Source organism: Zalophus californianus, chromosome 1 (genome assembly GCF_009762305.2).
Source record: "Zalophus californianus isolate mZalCal1 chromosome 1, mZalCal1.pri.v2, whole genome shotgun sequence".
In the NCBI taxonomy this organism is placed as follows: Eukaryota; Metazoa; Chordata; class Mammalia; order Carnivora; family Otariidae; genus Zalophus; species Zalophus californianus.
In genome coordinates, this window is record NC_045595.1 from 157,855,235 (window position 1) to 157,872,682 (window position 17,448).

The 17,448-nt window shown below is 48.1% G+C and overlaps 1 protein-coding gene across 2 annotated transcripts in view; it reads right to left on the bottom strand.

Annotated features, from left to right (window-relative positions):
- The window catches only part of BOC (BOC cell adhesion associated, oncogene regulated), a 70,898-nt gene extending 58,168 nt beyond the window's left edge, over window positions 1–12,730 (bottom strand). For both annotated transcript variants that reach the window (XM_027586431.2, XM_027586432.2), the window contains exons 1-2: window positions 12,228–12,730; window positions 8,011–8,102 (exon numbers count right to left, since the gene is read on the bottom strand). The gene's annotated coding sequence lies outside the window, so the exon portion shown is untranslated. The remainder of the gene's footprint in view (window positions 1–8,010; window positions 8,103–12,227) is intronic.
- Between the last annotated feature and the right edge of the window lie 4,718 nt (window positions 12,731–17,448).

Below are 17,448 nucleotides of genomic sequence, written 5' to 3' on the forward strand. Positions count from 1 at the left end.
CACTGAACTCTGACACCCTGGCTGGCGTCCTTCAGAGTACGAAGGTACCAACTGGCCTGAGCTCTGTGTTTATTCCAAACAGGAAGCAATGGAACCTGGGGTCTAAATTTCAGTCCCTGTTCCCCAGGATTGTAACTCTCTGCACCTTGCACACCCCCTTTCCTCAGCCCCTGGAACTTCTGAGCCTCATTCAACCGAATGACCCACAGGACCCATTCGCATGCACTTTCCTTGCCCTAGCTGGGGCGTAGGTCTGAGGAGCTCCCTCCTCCCGCTTCCCTTAGAACATCCATCATCATGGCACTTACTCCCCCAGAGGGCCTCCCTGTTTGGAGTGACTGGTGAGTGCACTGGATACTGAGGTGCCTGCCTCCAGCTCCCAAGGAATCCTGGCTCACAAGGCTGACTCAGGAAAGAAGCCCTTCTGGGCAGGGAGAATGTTCTCAGTCTTTCTGCTCCCTATTGGTCTTCCTCCCAAATGACCACAAAACAGGCCTCAGTGCTCACTCTCTGGGCTCAGCGCACACACCACCTGGACCTGGACAGGGCTGACAGCAGTGACTGCAGAGGCTGGGGGACGTGTGGCTGGCCAGTGGATGTGGATGTGAAGGAGTGCTGCCTGCCTGTGGGAAGCTCACTTCCCCACCCTCCTCCTCCGGCTCCGAAGCAAGTAAAACAAACTACTGAGGAGGAAGACAAACAGCCCCATGTGCTCCTCCTGTCTCTATTTAGGAATGGGATGCGAAGGTCTGCACAGCTGATACCTCCAGATGTGGAACCAAAACACAGGCAGCTCCTGACAGTTCACCAGCCTGGGCTAAACTCCGGTAGCACCGGGGCCAGGCATGTTCACTGGGAGACGATGAAGGAATGAGACTCGTGGGCTCTGGTCAAGTGGGTCTCAGCACAGGGCTTTTACTCCAGCTGGGTGTGTGCATGTGGGGGAGGGAGAGCCGATGGGGACAGAAGGCTGAATTTAAAACCAAAGGAGACTGCCAAGTAAAAGAAGCCAACCTGGAAACACTATATACTGTGTGATTCCAACTATAGGACAGTCTGGCAAAGACAAACTATGAAGACAGTAGTAAAGAGTGCTGGTTGCCAGGGATTGGGGGAGGGAAAGAGAGCGGGCCTAGTAAGTGGAGCATAGGGAATTTTAAGGCAGTGAAACTATTATTCTGTATGATACTGCAATGGCGAATAGTTGTTATTAGGCATTTGTCAAAACCCATAGAGTGTATAATACAGATAGTCAATGTAAGCCAAGCGCTTTAGTTAATAACAATGTATCTGTATTGGCTTATCAACCACACAACTGTAACAAATGTAGTGCACCAACATCTGAATACCAGGGGAGAACAGGCCTGGGGTCAGGGGTATGTGGCAACTCTGTATTTTTTACTTAATTTTTTTCTGTAAACGGAAAATTGCAAGAAAAAAAAAGCTATTCATTTTTAAGAGTTAAAAAAAATAAAAAACTGAAGGAGGCTCATGCCTTCAGCTTCCTGAGATGCTGTAGATGTTGGGTCTGGGGATCTTGGTAGTATAATTTCTCAGGCACATTTGTTGTCAGCACAAGACCTCCTGGGATCTCTATCCCTATTTTTATTCTTCCTCGGCTTCTAAATCTAGAAGCAAGTCAGAAGTGACTAAGAGGCAATTTGAAGTCAGATCTGTCCCCCTCTGGGCAGACATCCAATCATGCTATCCCTTGTACACAGCTGTCAGCTCTCCCGCAGCAGAGACCATCTCTGTGGCCTGCGTGCCTAGCATGGGGCCTGACACCCCCCCAGGCCCTCATGTGTTGGGGGGACTGAACTATTCTCGAATGCATCATGTTCCTCATGTCCCCAGCTTGTGGTTCCAAACTCGATTCAACAGAGCTCCAATTCAACTCAGGTCACCGTGATACCGGAAGGGGGCATCAAAATGGATAGTCGAGGTACAGTGAGGCAATCCCAGGTGAACAACTAGACTGTGAAACTCGGTGGAATGAGAGAAGGCACCTAGCCAGGCTTAGCACATGCTGGGCATAAAGTACACGCTCCACAAATCCCTCTGACGCGAGTGATGAGGGTGGGCCGGAGCGGGCATCCACTCTTATGCCGCCCTTACAGGTGGGACAGCAGGCACACACACGGACCATCCTGGGTCAGTCACCTTGAGGAAGAAGGAAGAACTGGGCTAGTCTGTAGTGGCCTAGCACACAGCTCCCTGGCATTTCTGAACCAGATGCTCGAATATTATTAGAATTCTCTGCACCACTCTCCCGCGTACTGCCATATACATATACCCAGAACGCATTTTTCTTCTATAAATCCATATGTAATTATTTGATGTTGTTGGAAACTCATATCACACCTCTTTTGAAATTCAGAAAAGCCCTGCAGACTAGTGGGGGTAAAAATGAACACGAGTTACATATTAGATTCTAATCGAGGCACGGGAAAGACAGTGAGAAAAAAAAAAAGTCCCTGGTCTCATGGATCTTTCATTCTGGAGGAGAAGCAGGCAGTAAGCAAATGGACAAATGGATACCTGTCAGCAAGTGATAACTGAGGGAAAATAAATTAGGCTGAAGGGAGAGAGAAAGACAAATTAATAAAGGGCAGCTAGGTTCAGGTTAGTTAAGGAAGGCAAAGAAGTTGCTCAGCTAGCTGAGTTGCAGGAGCAGCAAGGAGGCCAAGGGGAGGGGGCGGGTGAGGGCAGAGTTGCAAGGGGTGGGGCGGAGGGCACCTAAGGCTTTAGAATTTTCTCTGAATTAAACAGGACCCCCTGGAGAGTTCTGAGCCGAGAAGTGACCTCCTGTGGCTTCTCTGTTGGAAGCTGAAACTGGCTTCTCAATGTGGACAGACTTAGGGGCAGGGAGGTCAGGGGAGTGGGGGCAGAAGCAGGCAGAACCCTGAGGAAGCTACTGCGACAGTCCCATAGTTCGGGGCAGAAGTGGTGGAAGACCAGGGTGGTAAGAAATTGCAGGATTCTGGATGTATTTTAAAAGTAAAGCCAATATTATTTGTCAATTTAAAGTGGAGTGTGAGAGAAAGAACAGAGTCAAACCTGACGCCAACGTTTCCAGCCTCGCAGGCAGGATGGAAGATGCTGAACTGGGAAGAAGCAGAGGAGGCTGGGTGGGAATTCTCTTCCTACTGACCGGGTCTGAGGACACCTGAGGGTGCACTGGGCAGGGCTTTGTCCCACTGTGGGCTCCTCTCTGTCCCCATCTGCTCACTCTATCCCTGCAGAGCCTTGAGCAGTGGCGGTCCCATCGGCACAGCCTTCCCCCATCCCTCCTTCCAGCTGTCCAATCCATCAGTAACCCTCACTTCCTGCTGCTCCTCTTTCCTTTCCTCCCAACAGCCGCCTTCTCCTGAATGCTCACATGTGCTTCATAAATGCATTATATGCCATTTCTTGCTTCTCTTTACAACAACCTTAAGAAATCGGGATTTCAGAGTCCTGGTAACTAGCCCAGGGTCATATACCTAGGCACTGGCAAGGCCACGATGCAAATCCAGGCCTTTCTGGTTCCAAAGCCCGCACTTAACCAGGATGCCACACAATCTCCAACTTGGAAGTGGCCCTCGAAATACTGCTTCCTCCTGAACAACTTTCTAGTAAGATTCACCCCAGACTCTGTCCTCTCAGAGGGGTCACTCCAGACACTCCCCAGACTCCTCTGTTCTCCCCTCCCTCAGGAAGAATGTTAACCAGGATCCCCTCACCATGAGATCTTTTCCTCCCCCAACTCCCTCCAGACCCTGAGATGCCCCCACTCCCTCTTCCTGCAAGAGGGAGAAAGACAGCTTGTTCGGAGCTCAGGAAGGGTTTCTGGCAATAGGATGAACTGCCTCTAGTCCAGGCCCCTGCCCTCAGAAACCAGAGACACAACTGCAGAAGCAGATGCAGCCCATACGGCCATGCTCTGACCTCTGGCCAGTTCCCTAGCAGGTCTTATCTTCTCACTCATCCTGGGCGAGCACAGATGCCAGAGGACTTGGGTTTCTGATGAGAGCAAAAACACTCTGAATCAGAAGCGTTCTCCTGTGCTAGCTCTCTGCATCCTGCTAGGGCTCTGAAAGGCAGCTTTGTGGGGAGGGGGAAATAAAGGCCCAGAGAGTTTGGGTGACTCCTCTCAGTTACCCAGCTAGTTGGTCACATAATTGTTTCTTAAGCCCAAGTGTCCTGTGTCGTTCCTCACTGCAAAGCAGAACCCCCTGGCTTCGGGCTGTCCACGTTTGCCACAGAAAGACATGGAATTAAGGGCAGCTCTGAGTCCTCCACAGCCAAGCCTCCACCACTGCCCTCAGCCGGGGGGTGGGGGGGGGGGTTGTGGTCTGTTGTGCTCTCCTGCAGGTAACTGCCTGTAGAATTCTTCCTGCGGGCTGTCCTGTGAGTATCTGCCTGCGAGGTACCGTCTCCTGGCAGTTACCTGTCTGTCAAAGCTCTTACCTCCTTCCCCGGGCTATTTTTCTGTGCAAGCTGCCACTTCTCCTGACCAGGAAAAGTATCTGCTAGGCCAAGCACCTTCTCCCCCTCTCTCCACTGAGGGCACAGAGGACCTGCTTGATCAGACTTGCAGAAACCTGAGGAGCAAGTGGGTTCAGTGGGCATCTACAGTGGACACAGAGACTCAGCCAGCCAATTCAGATGGTGTCCGGGGCGGGGGTGGGGGGTGGGGGGTGGCGGGGGGAGTGCCGGAGATGGGAGAGGCAGGAGACATGTTCTGAGATGAGACCCAGGAGGAGGTGGCTTTCAGAACTGTCTACAAAGTCTGACATAAGCTGTACCACACAGCCTGGCTTCCCTGTGCGGCTGCTGCGCCAGTCAAAGCTTCCAGCTGTGGTCCCAGTTGTCAGTTTGTGTCTCTTAAGGCAAGTCTCATCAAGGCCCCCACTGGCCCCGTACACCTGTTAGTTGCAAAAGCAACAGTCCTCCCTGCCACTCCCCCCTCCCCCCAAGCCAAGAGGACTCTTATTAGTGGGAGGGACTGTCTGGGTATTTTCTTCCTGCAGAGCCTGAGTTTTGGAGTCAGCAGTCTTTCGATGAAATCTTGGCTCTGCCACTTACCAGCTGTGAGGGCAGGACAAGTCACTACAATTCTTTAAGCTTCGGCCCCTCATCTGCAGAGCAGGATCATACTGCCCATCTGCACAGGACTCTGGAGGGGCGCGTGGGGGGTGCAAGGGTAATACCTGTAGGCTTAGCACAGGACCCGGCACACAGTGAGTGCTCATTAAATGGCAGCTCTCATTCTGCACATCATCGGAAGGACAGAGAGGCAGGGGGGGCTGCCTCATTGGCACCGAGTTTTCTGGACCTCAGCCTGCCCTCCAGGTCCACAGCTGATTCCCTGAGTGATGGGGTGAGAATAGTAATTCTCCCCTCCCATGATGAAGAGTACCTGCCGCTCCTGTGTGCTTACCCTCTTGAGGGAGCCTCACCACATAAACACAAGGCTCTGTCTATAAAATCGGGGGAACAAAAATTAACCCCATCACAATACCACCCTCAGCAACCTTTCCATTTTTTTTTTTTTTTTTCACCAGGGCTCAAGACCTTTGTGGTGTTTCAGTGACAGGGGATTGGCTGCCAACTTTCTTGTTCCCCTTTGGGCAGGAGAGCTGAGCCTCCCCACCCCTCCTCTTTCCCATTGTCAAAGACCACCCAGTGAAACTTGCTGGCAAGCTGCCACAGTCCAGACAGGCGAGAGGTGGGCCTAACCACCCAGGCTCCATCTCTGCAACACAAGGCTAGAGAATGAAAAGCACCTGACCGTGGGGCTTTCACCTGGAGTGGACACAGCCCTCACGATGGCAGACCCTGACTGGTGTCAAGGAAGGGTGGCAGGTGAGTGTTTGGAAGGCCTGTACATTGGAAGAGTCATTAGAATCTAACTCTTGGCTATAACACAGTAGATTTTTATGTAACTTGTTCACTACAAAACTCCCATTCATAATGACAGAGGTAAACAGCCATGAATTTCCATTGCTTTCTGTGGACTCATTGTGTTGACTGACTGCATTATGAAATCCCCCTCACATGGACACAGGTACATAAAAAGGAAGAGCTAGCATAACACCACTGTGGGATGATAGTCATTAAGGGCAGAAAGAGAGTCAAGTGGCAGGGATGATCTGTGAAATAATTAAGAGCAGCCTCTGCTTTCATAGAAAAGTAATAAAGTCAGAACCCCCCAATTTTCCTCTCCAATTAACTGTGACCCATACCTAATAAACTTGCTGTGATTGTAATGTTAGGTAAACTCAGACTAGTAAAGGCACCTGGTTGGGACTACTCTGGAAAAATATTGGCAGGGCCAGGGGAGGTGAGGGAACGCTCTATTCCAGAGTCCAGTTCCAGCCCTGCTTGGTGGGGGGGCCTCCACAGTTAGCCAGCTCTGCAGGCCCCCTTCCTCTTACGTACAGCTCCCATCCTGTGTGATAGTTACCTCTCAGCAGCCAAGGAGGTTCCTGAGCAAGTGGAGAGCCCAGCCACTTTTATTTTTCCCTAAAATAAATGTCCCCTCATTGGCTACTCTGGAAAGGGTTTCAGAGTTAGCAAACCTGGTGCACATGTAGAACAAAGGGAAAATGAAACTGAAAGGTAAAAAGCTGAATTCAGGCATGTTGTTTCTAAAATTCTCAGCTGAAATCTGACATGGATGAGAAAGAAGAAAAAAATTACACATTTCTCCTCCCCACCCCTGGACCCCGCTGACAGCTATTCAGTAACTAGTTTTAGAATCCTGTCTAAGACTCAAATTTCTGAGATTCTGTATTCAGTGCAGAACTTCCAGTTTTTAACTTCCCTAAAATTAACAAAAGTACTCTGAACTTGCAATCTCCTGTCTCAAGAATACCTGAGCCTATCATCTGCTGAAGTAAAGTAAGTTTTCAGGGAGAAAATCGTGAACACGTACAGGCAGAAGTCAAAGAACAGTTCAGCCCTGCCAGTCCCATCTATGCCTTTAACACTTAGTCTGAGATACTGACTCTCCTCCCTCAAGAAGCCTTTCTTAATTGACCCTGTCCAAGTACTTTAACACTACAGTTTGTATTGCAGTGTTCCCTTCCCTTCAGTAATGCAATTCTGGATGGTGTGGGCTCTGGTATTGATCCCAGGCATACAGCAAGTGCCCAATAAAAGTTTGTCAAAAGGATGAAGGCTCCAGCCTACACATACATCATCACGCTCATCTTGTCCAATGCTGTCTAAATTCATTTTAGAGAAGAATAAACATTCCTTTGCTTGCTATACTTTCCGCTGCTCAGCTCCTTTTGAGTTATTTTTTTTATTCAACCCTACTTACCCAGGCCATGTTATGTACTTTCCTGTTACTTACCAGGAGAACTAGTTGAGATTTTCCTCTGGCAACCAAATGAGGTTGACTGTATTATTGGCTCTGATCTGTCTCCTATGATTTTCTCTTACTGCCCAATAATCCTGTCCCAAACATCAAAGGCCTTCTTTGAAGATAAGGCCAAATTCACCATTAGAAAAGGAGAAATTATTTCCCAACTTTATTTCAAAAGTTGGGATGACACAGAATCCCTCTGGGTTTTGTGAGATAAACACTGCCCAGTATAGCAGATCACAAGGCATTCGCTGTAATACCACTGACAGAGACATAAACACAGGGCTTTCCTCACCCAAACCTAAGTAGGACTTTTCTACAGCAGCCTCAGACTCCAAATCCCATAGTAAATGGTTTGTATCCAACATGTTGAACAGATTTTCTTGAAGGAAAGGAGGGTTCAAACAGCCAGCCCAAGGGAAAGAGGTCACCACAAGCTCTGACTAAAAGAGTATCTGAACTGAACTAGAACCAATCTGTCTGGTCCAGATTCCACTCAGAGCCAGACCCTTCTAATGCCAAAGGATGAGAAGCACGCAAGAGGCAACACAAAACATGAAAAAAAAAAAATGACTCAAGAGGCAACACAAAACATGAAAAAAAAAATGACTGACCCAATAGGCCAGAGGTATTAGACAATGAGCAGAAAACCTCACCTGCTTCTTCTACTTCATTGCTGCTACCCTCAGGTGGTGTAAGTGCTGACAAGACTTCATGGGTCATGGATTCCAGGAAGTTTGTGCTGGGACTGGGGAAAAAGAGAAGTGTCTTATCTTTTGAACAACAAAACAAACAGTTCCAAAGTACTGGCTTTTTATAAGGTGCATTGCTATAAACCATAGTAATTCCTTATTAATCCATTTTATAAATAAGAAAACAGAAAAAGTAGTTTTTCTAAGATCCTAGGCTTCCTTAAATCTCCAGTTACCTGGTCCCTTGTAGAAATGAAATGAACCATGAATTAAGGACAATGATTACATTGAAAAAAGTCTGATCTTATAAAACCATTACCTTTGCACCCAGCAGCCCATTTTCATCAATATTCAAATATCTCTCAAGAACAAATTATTAGCGGGTCTCATACAAAGTAAGGTGAGCTTATAGGAAAAGGGCTTGGGGTGTTAAGGCAGCAAGCAAGGAATGAGCCCAGCAAGAATCAAGGGTCCACTACTAGACAGGTTCAGGCTGGAGCAGAAGGCTCCGACTGCAGGAATATTATCATGAGGTGGGACACAGCCACATGTGGGAGGGCTAAGAAATTTGGGTTGTAAGCTTAGACTGTTTGAAGTTGGGTAGTGACTTGTTTATGGGACTGATGGAGGATAGGTGGGGTGGTGACAGGTAGCCAGAGGGCAGTCTAGCCATGCGTTGGCAACAACTGTCAAGGGCATGAAGAAGCACGGTGGCAGCAGGCATGGAAAAGATGTCAGAGATGGAAGAAGAAGAAAAGGAAGGGTGGGAACAATGGGGCAAGCTTGGAGAGGATGGCTAACACAGTGGTGGTGGAGAGGCAAGCAGCATCGATGAGTTAGTTCAGTGGTTTGAGTCAGCGTGAATGAAGTCCGCAGAAGAACCAGGGCTTTGGCCCAAGTTCCCTAAAGCCCACGGCAGTGCCACTGGAGATGGAGACTCTAAACCTGACTTCTCACCTTCCTCCTCCCCTTCCCTACGCATATCAACCCTGAAGGCTCCAAGGAGGCAAAAGCCCTTTTTAGGGAGGCTTTTTGTAAACATGGATTTCTAGATTAAAAACACCCACTTCCATTCCACTCTCCACCTGCCCCCAGGCCCCAAATATTTGATTCGGTCTCATAAATGATGAACATATGACATGAAGGCTCCATGTGGGAGCACTCTTAGGATTTAAGTTGTTCCCACCAATAGTGAATTAGGTTGGACACATCTGTTCCCTGTGAGTCTTTGGACAAAAATCTCTAGATGCTTTGCTGCTGACTACAAAAACGTCTACACTTATATCACAACTATGTGAAAAGTATGTATGCGCATGGAGGAACAAAACCAAGTTGTGTTATAGTATGGGAATGTGGGTCATTTAAAATAACATTTTAAAATTATTAGTAGATGCTTGTGCAATAAATAAAAATTGGGGGGGGAGGGTTTAGTTTGGAAAACCATCGTTTAACTAAGAAAGCTTCTTCTCCTGGGGCAAGAAAGCTCCCAGTCCAGGGTCTGATGTACTAGAAATGTTTGCTGAATTGAAGTATGGATATGACAAGGAGTTCTAAATGATAAAGTAAGTAGATTTTTTTAATGTAACAAATCACTTTATTTCCTCTGCTTCCCCAATTTCCACTCCCTTCCCCTTTCTCTATTTCCCCAGAAAGCAGACCCCAAATGTATAATATCTTTTGGTGCCAGGTTAATACTTCCTTACTCAAGAGGCCAGAAAGTACTGGACATCAATTAACTGGTGCATATGGGTCTTCAGCTTCTTCCCACTTGTTTGAAAGACAGAGAGAAAACCCCTTATTCATTAACCCTATCAGTGACTTTGCTGAAATCTGAATCCAGACGCCCTAAGGTCTTGTGGAACACTGTGACCAGACTCAATTCTTGCTCTTCTTGCTTAAGCCCTGGGGGTCCCTGGGGAAGTCAACTGAATTATTTAAGGAGTAAAATCCCCTACTCCTTCTTAGGGAATGGAAATCACAGATAAGTTGCAGAAGAGAGCTGGGAGCCCAAACACTTGAAAGAGAACTTCAAAGAAAGGAAAATCTCCAAATCCATTTGGAGGATGGAAAGGAACACCCTCTTATCACAAGCTGGCCAACCCATCCACAGCTAAGCAGGGTCCTCTGTCCCCCACCCCTAGCTGTGGTCAGTCAAGGGACCAACCACCATGGCCTCTAGCAATCTGTCCAGAGTAAAGCCAATGTCTGTGTCTTGGGCAATTTCTCCTGAGGAAATGTCTCTTATGATGTTACTCCTCTCAGATCTCTTGAAAGAGGATGAAAGGGACAGTGCCTGACAGCTCAATCCTCAAGATTTCACAGGAATAGACAGCCTCCAGTCTCCTGAAGAGTCAAACTGAGAAATAAAGGGGGGGGGGGGTAGGGGGTGGGCACCATCAGCACAGTGGCACAATGAGGCAATTCTTAACTTCTTTCATTTTTACCTCTTACATAAACTCACTCTAAAACTCATCTGGCAGGAAAATCATAACTCCACTGCTGTTTCCACCCTGCCTCTGTCCCACTGACCCCAAGGTGCTTCAGGATTACCATGGTAACCTTCTGGGTTTCAATTATGAGACCATTAAAAAGTGCCAATTATAAGACCTCAGAAACGTTCCTGGGAAACCTGTTACACACCTCAAAACGGCCAAGCTCTTGCCTCAGATTCACTTAAGTGAAGTTCAGAAAATAGGTCACCCAGATGTATAGGGGCCCCAGCCCCCACCTCAGTCCAACAAAACTGTGTTATAATATTGTCCACACTGACCAGGAGGAAATGGAGATTGATTTATTGGCTGTAATCAGAGGGATGAAAAAACCATCACAGAGCGGAGCCATGTAGCGCGCAGTAGTGGAATAAATCAAAAACACTTGCGCACTCAAGAATTTTGGAAAATTACATTTATTCAATGTTCAATGCTTGCAAAGTTCTGAACAACAAAGAACTAGGTGACAAAGGTGAGTCGGGTACAGGGTACTTGGAGGTGGCACAAGGGCTTGAAACCCAAGTATACTTTTCACTCAGTCCACTTAAAGAGGTAACTCTGAGTCAAAAACTTCTTCGAACCCATCTGAACTTGCTAAGAAGGGGTGGGGGAGCGGCAGAATACCCCACCACACCCATAAAGTGCCTGTTTAGGATTGCTGGTGTGTGGTTTGGGTATTCTTAGCTTTACTGCCACATCTCTGGAAGAACACAACAACCTTTCAAGTCACCCTGCCTCTGCCACCCCCATCCCCCAAACAAATCCCCAAGGCTCCTTGAAGTCCTCCAAGTCCGCCGCCCCTTCCCCCTCAAAAACCTCCTATCACCTGGAAGAGCTAACTAACATCTGGCACCCTGAAAGTTAAGCAAGGCCTTCAAAAATCCAGCAGAAAATTCTGCCTGGGCTCCTTGCCCCTCTCTACAGCCCCTTCCCACCTGTTCCAGAGGTTCATTTCCCCACCTCTCACAGTCACACACAAAAAAACCCTAAGAACACAACTCCAGGAGGATGCTGCGCGCGCGAACCAACACTCACTCCCTCTTGCCGCTGCCCCAACCCCACAGACACCTCCGGACACCCCACTTCAGCCTCGCCCCTTGAAGCCCCCCGCCCCCCGCCAGGGATGCCCTTCTGGGGGCTGTTTCGCTCCCGGTCCGTTCGGTCCCTCACTTCTGTGTTTTCCCTTTCCAAACGCCAGGACGATAAGCCCCCTCCCCCGGAGAGGCGAACTGGTGCTGGGCGGTTCCGGGCTCCGCCGACCCTCTGCGGGCTTCACCCCGCGCCCGGCGCACGGAGCCGGAGCACCGGTGTCAAGCTGCGGGGCAAGTTTCGGGGGCGGTCCGGGCCCCGCTTCCACCCGCCAAGCTTCCGGGAACGACCCGCCAGTCTGAGCCGCAGGAAAGCAGATGCGGCGGCCCGGGCCCGGCCGCGGCTCTCCGGCGGCCGCTGCCCCGGCACCCCGCGGCCCGCCTCGCTCCAACTTCTCCGTCCCCGCGCCCGGTTCGCCCGCTTCGGCCGCAGCCCCCGCGGGAATCCGCGGGCCGAGCGCCCGGACCCGCTCCCGCCGTCGGCGCCCCCTCGGCTTCGCCCAGCCTGCGACCACCCCCCGCCGCCTCCCCCCCCCCCGCCCAAACCCAACACAGAAACACAACTTTTTGTGAAAAGAAAACAAACTTCAGGGACGTGACTCACCTCTGGTGAAGCGGCTCCTGGGAAGGGCGAGCGGGGCCCGAGGGCCGGCGCGGTGGGCGCGGAGGGAGCCACACGGCACCGCGCCGCACGGACACACAACCCGCACAGTGACACCCAGGGACTCACAAAAGGGGAGAGCGGCCGCCGCGGGAGCAACAAAGGAGCCCCGGCCCGGGAAGTTGCTGGCCGGGGAGGGAGGGCGCGTGCGGGCGCGTGCGGCTGCGTGCGGCTGTGGCGGGCGTGAGTGTGTGTGTGTGTGTGTGTGCGCGCGCGCGCGCGTGTGTGTGTAAGGGTGAGTGTGCGTGCGCGCGCGCCGCGGCTGACACCGGCGGGCCGGGGCTCAGGGTCTCTGTGGCAGGAAGCTGGGGTCGCGGCAGCGGCGGCAGCAGGAGGACGAGGCAGGGGACGCCGCGCCCAGCGCACCCGGTCCCTCCATATGGAAGAAGCTTTTTTGGATGACTGAACTCGCAAACAATTCCTTCTTTTGCTTCTCCTGCCTAGGAGCCTCCCATTACCGCGCGAGGCGGAGGAGGAGGGGGAGCAGGGGAGGCGGGGAGGAGGGGGAGGAGCAAAATGGAGCAGAGCAAAAGTCTTGGAAAGGAAAGGAAGCTTGGAGGAAAAGAAAAAAAAAATAACAAAAAACAGTCCCCCAAACTCAGTTTTTATCCTAACGCCCATTTCCCGTCTGTTGCGCTCTAGTCCCGCGCTCTTTCCCCGACTTCTCTTTCCCCATAGCACGAGCAATGCCCTCTGCCTTTCTCCCACACCGCTGAACCCTCGTTTTCTCTTTAGCTTCACCTCGGACCCTTGCTCTCCAACGCCATCCTTCTCTTCTCTCCCAGTCACTTCTCCCCAAGACTTTTTCTGACACCCCTCTCTCAATAGTTTTCTTCTTCATTCTGCAAACTATTGGCTAAAGCATTAAAAGCAAACTTTGTTATTGAACGTCCCCCCTCCCCAAAGTGGGGCATTGGTTGTCAAGAAAATGATGAGGACACCAGTCTCGGGGAAGCCCCGACACCACCTACCCCGGCCCACCCGGTGGGTTCGGGAGGGAGGATTTGCCGCGACCTGCGTTGACAGCGCCCTGCCCTGACCTCCGTTCATCATCCCGGGATGGAGAAGCAGGAAAAGGCTGAGAGCCGGCAGGGAGAAGAAGGGGTAGTGGCCAAAGAGAAGAGTTGGTTACCGCCGTGTGTGTGCGTGTGTGTTAAACCCTCCCTTTAGTGTTGGGCAGAACACGATTCCGAGTAGCGGTTCTCAAACCTGAGCTGCATCAGAACCTCCTGGAGGCTTACGAAGAACAGATTGCTGGGCCCCGCCCCCAGTTTTCCGATTCAGTAGGGTCTGGGGTGGGCCCGAGAATTTGCATTTCCAGTAAGTTCTCAGGTGATGCTGCTGCTGCTGCTGACCTAGGGCCAAATTGTAAAAACACTTTTCTAGGGTACTGAGAAGTTAAACATATACTGAGTTGCTGGGAAACTGGGTCCCCTTCTCACTCTTTAGGAATGAAACACATACTGTGAAGGGTCATTCAAGTCCACACCCTTATATTGCCACTGAGGAAACGAAGACCCAGAAAGGCTAATGCATTTGTTCAAAGTGAACCTCAAATTTGTGCCAAAGTGGGAAGGAAGCTGCCTCGGAATTGGTCAGAAAGACCAAGAGTGGGAGAAGGAAGGTGCTGCCTCCCCTCTGTGGCAGGACAGCTGCCCTGGGAGTCAGGAAGCCGCTGTGTGACTTTGAGAAAGTCCCATAACCTTAACCTCTCTGGGCCTCAATTTTGTTTTCTTTAGTTTCTTATCTGTAAAAAGGACATACTTTACACTAAGTATATGATTTTAATAGAATCTGAATCAACAGGTGTTTAAAGGGGCAGCATAAACATTGTATTCAATACATTGTACTGCCTCTTTTTTCCTGTATTTGGTAATTCAGGCAGCCAGGTTTTTATTGATTTATCTGGTACTTTCAACAACCTGTGCCTGGATTCTTGGGCCTGTCCTTGGGGCAAAATGAAAAAAGGGATGATCCATCTTCAACAAGGTGAAAAAGACAATGAACTCCCTCTTTGAACTGCGCACCTGTACTCATTCCTCTTTTTTCTTCTGCAATTCCCTCCCTCCCCACTCTCCTTCTCTTGTACTCTAACATCTCCCCCCCACCCCCGCCCCCAGCATTCTCCAAGACCTACTTTTCTCCCCATCCAGTGACCTTGTTAGCTTTTACCTTCTTCCTGTCCTCCTCCAGAGGCACAGTTCTGGACTACAAGGCCCGGAGTCCATCCCGGATGCAGAACTCTTAATTCCCCAAGGGAATAGGGCAGCAGCCTTCCACTGCAGTGAAACACTCCCTCTCTCCAAGCCCCAAGCAGGTGATCCAGCTGTCTGTTTTTCCAAGATGACTCCAAGTAGTACCATTCCCACTGGCAATGTGGGATTCCAATGCAAACACCCTGCATGAAGTTCCTAGATTGATTCTTCTATATTTCTATACATACTATTCATTGCTCAACACCTCAAAGATGTCCCTTACCCCTTCACATTGTCTTCTTCTCCTAGGACTTTCTCCTAGGACTCTCCATCTCTCCGCATTCTTGTCTTTGGGTCTCGCGTGGGGCTCTGAGTCAGCATGTCAGAGCACAACAGAAAACAGAGATCACCGGCCCTACCAACGCTGCGTAGCCAGGATAAAGACCCATGGCCTTATACGTCCCTCCATCCCAGGCTGCTGACGTGGCTGCTCATCTCTCCCACAGAGTGTAGACAGAATGTAGATCACAGCTTAGTTGAGACGGTTTAATTCTGTAGTGGCATCAAGCACATTGTTGGCACCTCAGAAGTGTTTATTGTTTTTATGGCTCTTTGTATTAACATAACCAAGTTTATTATTATTACTCCAGTAAGAACATGGTATCTCTGAACTCCCCCCACCCCTTTGCCTGGAGCAATCCTTGTCTAATTCTCCCCTCCCCTCTTGTTAGTTTCCCTATTCTAACCCTCCCCACCCAACACTAGCTCCCAGTCATCTCAAAACAGTCCTGTAAGAGTCTGGGCTTATGGTAAGGGGCTTTCTGCTACTCTCCACTCTGTTCATGGTGATTTCCCTTTGGCATCTTGCTTTCTTGAGGGATTTCTGGCCTCCATCAAGAAAGCAGCATTTAGTATGAAAGTGATCATCACATTTATTATGTTGGGGAGGAGGAGGCAGGGATTGTATATAGGCCTACATAAGTCACTATATGGCTAAGGTTGTGCAGAGTGAACTGGAAGGCGTCCCAGTGAGTGAAGTGACATCAAGAGAGGGGTGTTCCTCCTCACTGTGCTGCAGAAACACTACCCAGTATAGTGTAAACAGAGAACTCCTTCTTTGTGAAGCGTATCTGGAGAGGATTATACTGAGAAAAATTACTAAGATGTAGACAAAGAGAAATAGGGACTTGATAATTTTCCCTCTTTTAACATAAATCTGTTTTCCTGAGTAGAAACTATGCTCATTGAAGAAAATTTAGAAAATACAGAAAAGCACAAAGAAGGGGAAAAAAATTTTAAACCCACTACCCAAGATAACACTGTTAATAGAGTGAGGTATTTTTCCTAGTCATTTTTCTCTCTTTTCTTTTTCTCATCAATACAAATCATACTTTGTCTACCCTGAGTATATGACTCTAATTGATCAGAACTGGAAGATATCTAAAAGGACAACATAAACAGATACCTTTATTCAATCTTTTGTACTTTTTTCTTATGCATTTGGTAATTTAAGCAGGAACTAGTTCTGTCATTGATTTATCTGTACTTTCATATTTTACAAAATTGTGTTTATTGTATATAGAAGTTGTTATCCTACTTTTTAGATTTAACATTCCAATGTGATTAAATCTTCTCCAAAGTTCGACTTTAACAGCTGTGTACTATTCCATCAAATAGAGACATTGTTATTTATTCAACCATTATCTTATTGTCATATATTTAGATTGTTTCCATTTTTATTATGATAATGCATCACAGTTAACTAAACATCTTGTCATAAATCTTTATTTACAATTCTGATTATTTCCTAAGGGTGAATTCCTAGAGTAGGAGCTTTGGGTCAACAGATATAACATTTTAAAGGCTTTTGGCTGGTATTGCAAAATTGTCCTCTAGTGACTCCAATGTACATTTTCATCTCTCGGATCTCCACAACAATGAGATCATCAAACACAAGGCCCCAAGTGGAGACTTGATTGAATTATCCAGTTTGGATGACTGCACTAACCAGACAGAGAAAACAACTGCTAAATATTCACTACACTGGAGACAACGCTCAAGTGGGAAAAGCTGAATGATAATTGCTTACTATGTGAGCTCAGTTATATTTATGATCTTATATTTCCAACAACCCCTTGAGAAATAAGGTAACACCTACTGAGCATCTACCTCTCACAGCCTCTCTGCTTGGTTCTGTGTGTACATTCGGTCTTGAGTGCCCCCAACAAGGCTTTGCTGTAGGTTTGATTAACTCCATTTTACAGATGTGAAAAATTAAGTAGCTTGCCTAAGATCCCCAACAACTAAGTGATGGTACTAATGCCTAAACCTGAGGTTTTTCCAATGTAACATTTCCTGTAACTGTTTCATGAGGTATATAGGCTACTTAGTGGGATAAGAAAAGCATATTCAGAAGATGCTTGAATTTTGTCAAGCCATTAAGGAATCTTTTCTGGGCTTCTGAATGAGTGATCTTTTTTTTTTTAAGGACATCCAAGGTCAGTCAAAGAACTAAGGTAACTCACAAACCATAATTGATAGAAAAGTCCAAGGATTGTATACCTTAGGAGAATGGAGCTCTGATGTAGGAGTTAAGATTAAAGGCTAGATGCTAAAATTCATAGTAATAGTATGAATTAATGATGTAGGAGTTAAGATTAAAGGCTAAATGCTAAAATTCATAGTATTAATAGTATTCATAGTAAATTGTTCCTATTCTCAAAGCTAGTGTTTGGATAAACATTTTTATCTTGATCAGAGGTGCTAGAAATAAAATACTGAATCCAACTTCCTAGTTTCAAATTCTAGCTGTTGAACATATCAAGCTTTTATTTATTAAGGGAACATCCCGAAACAGTCTCAAAATAAACACAAAAAATCATTAATCTCTTACTAGGAAAATTAGCCCTCATTTGCTTGTTCGTGGGCCATTTACTAGTTATCTGAGTTGGCCTCGCTCTCCATGCTGA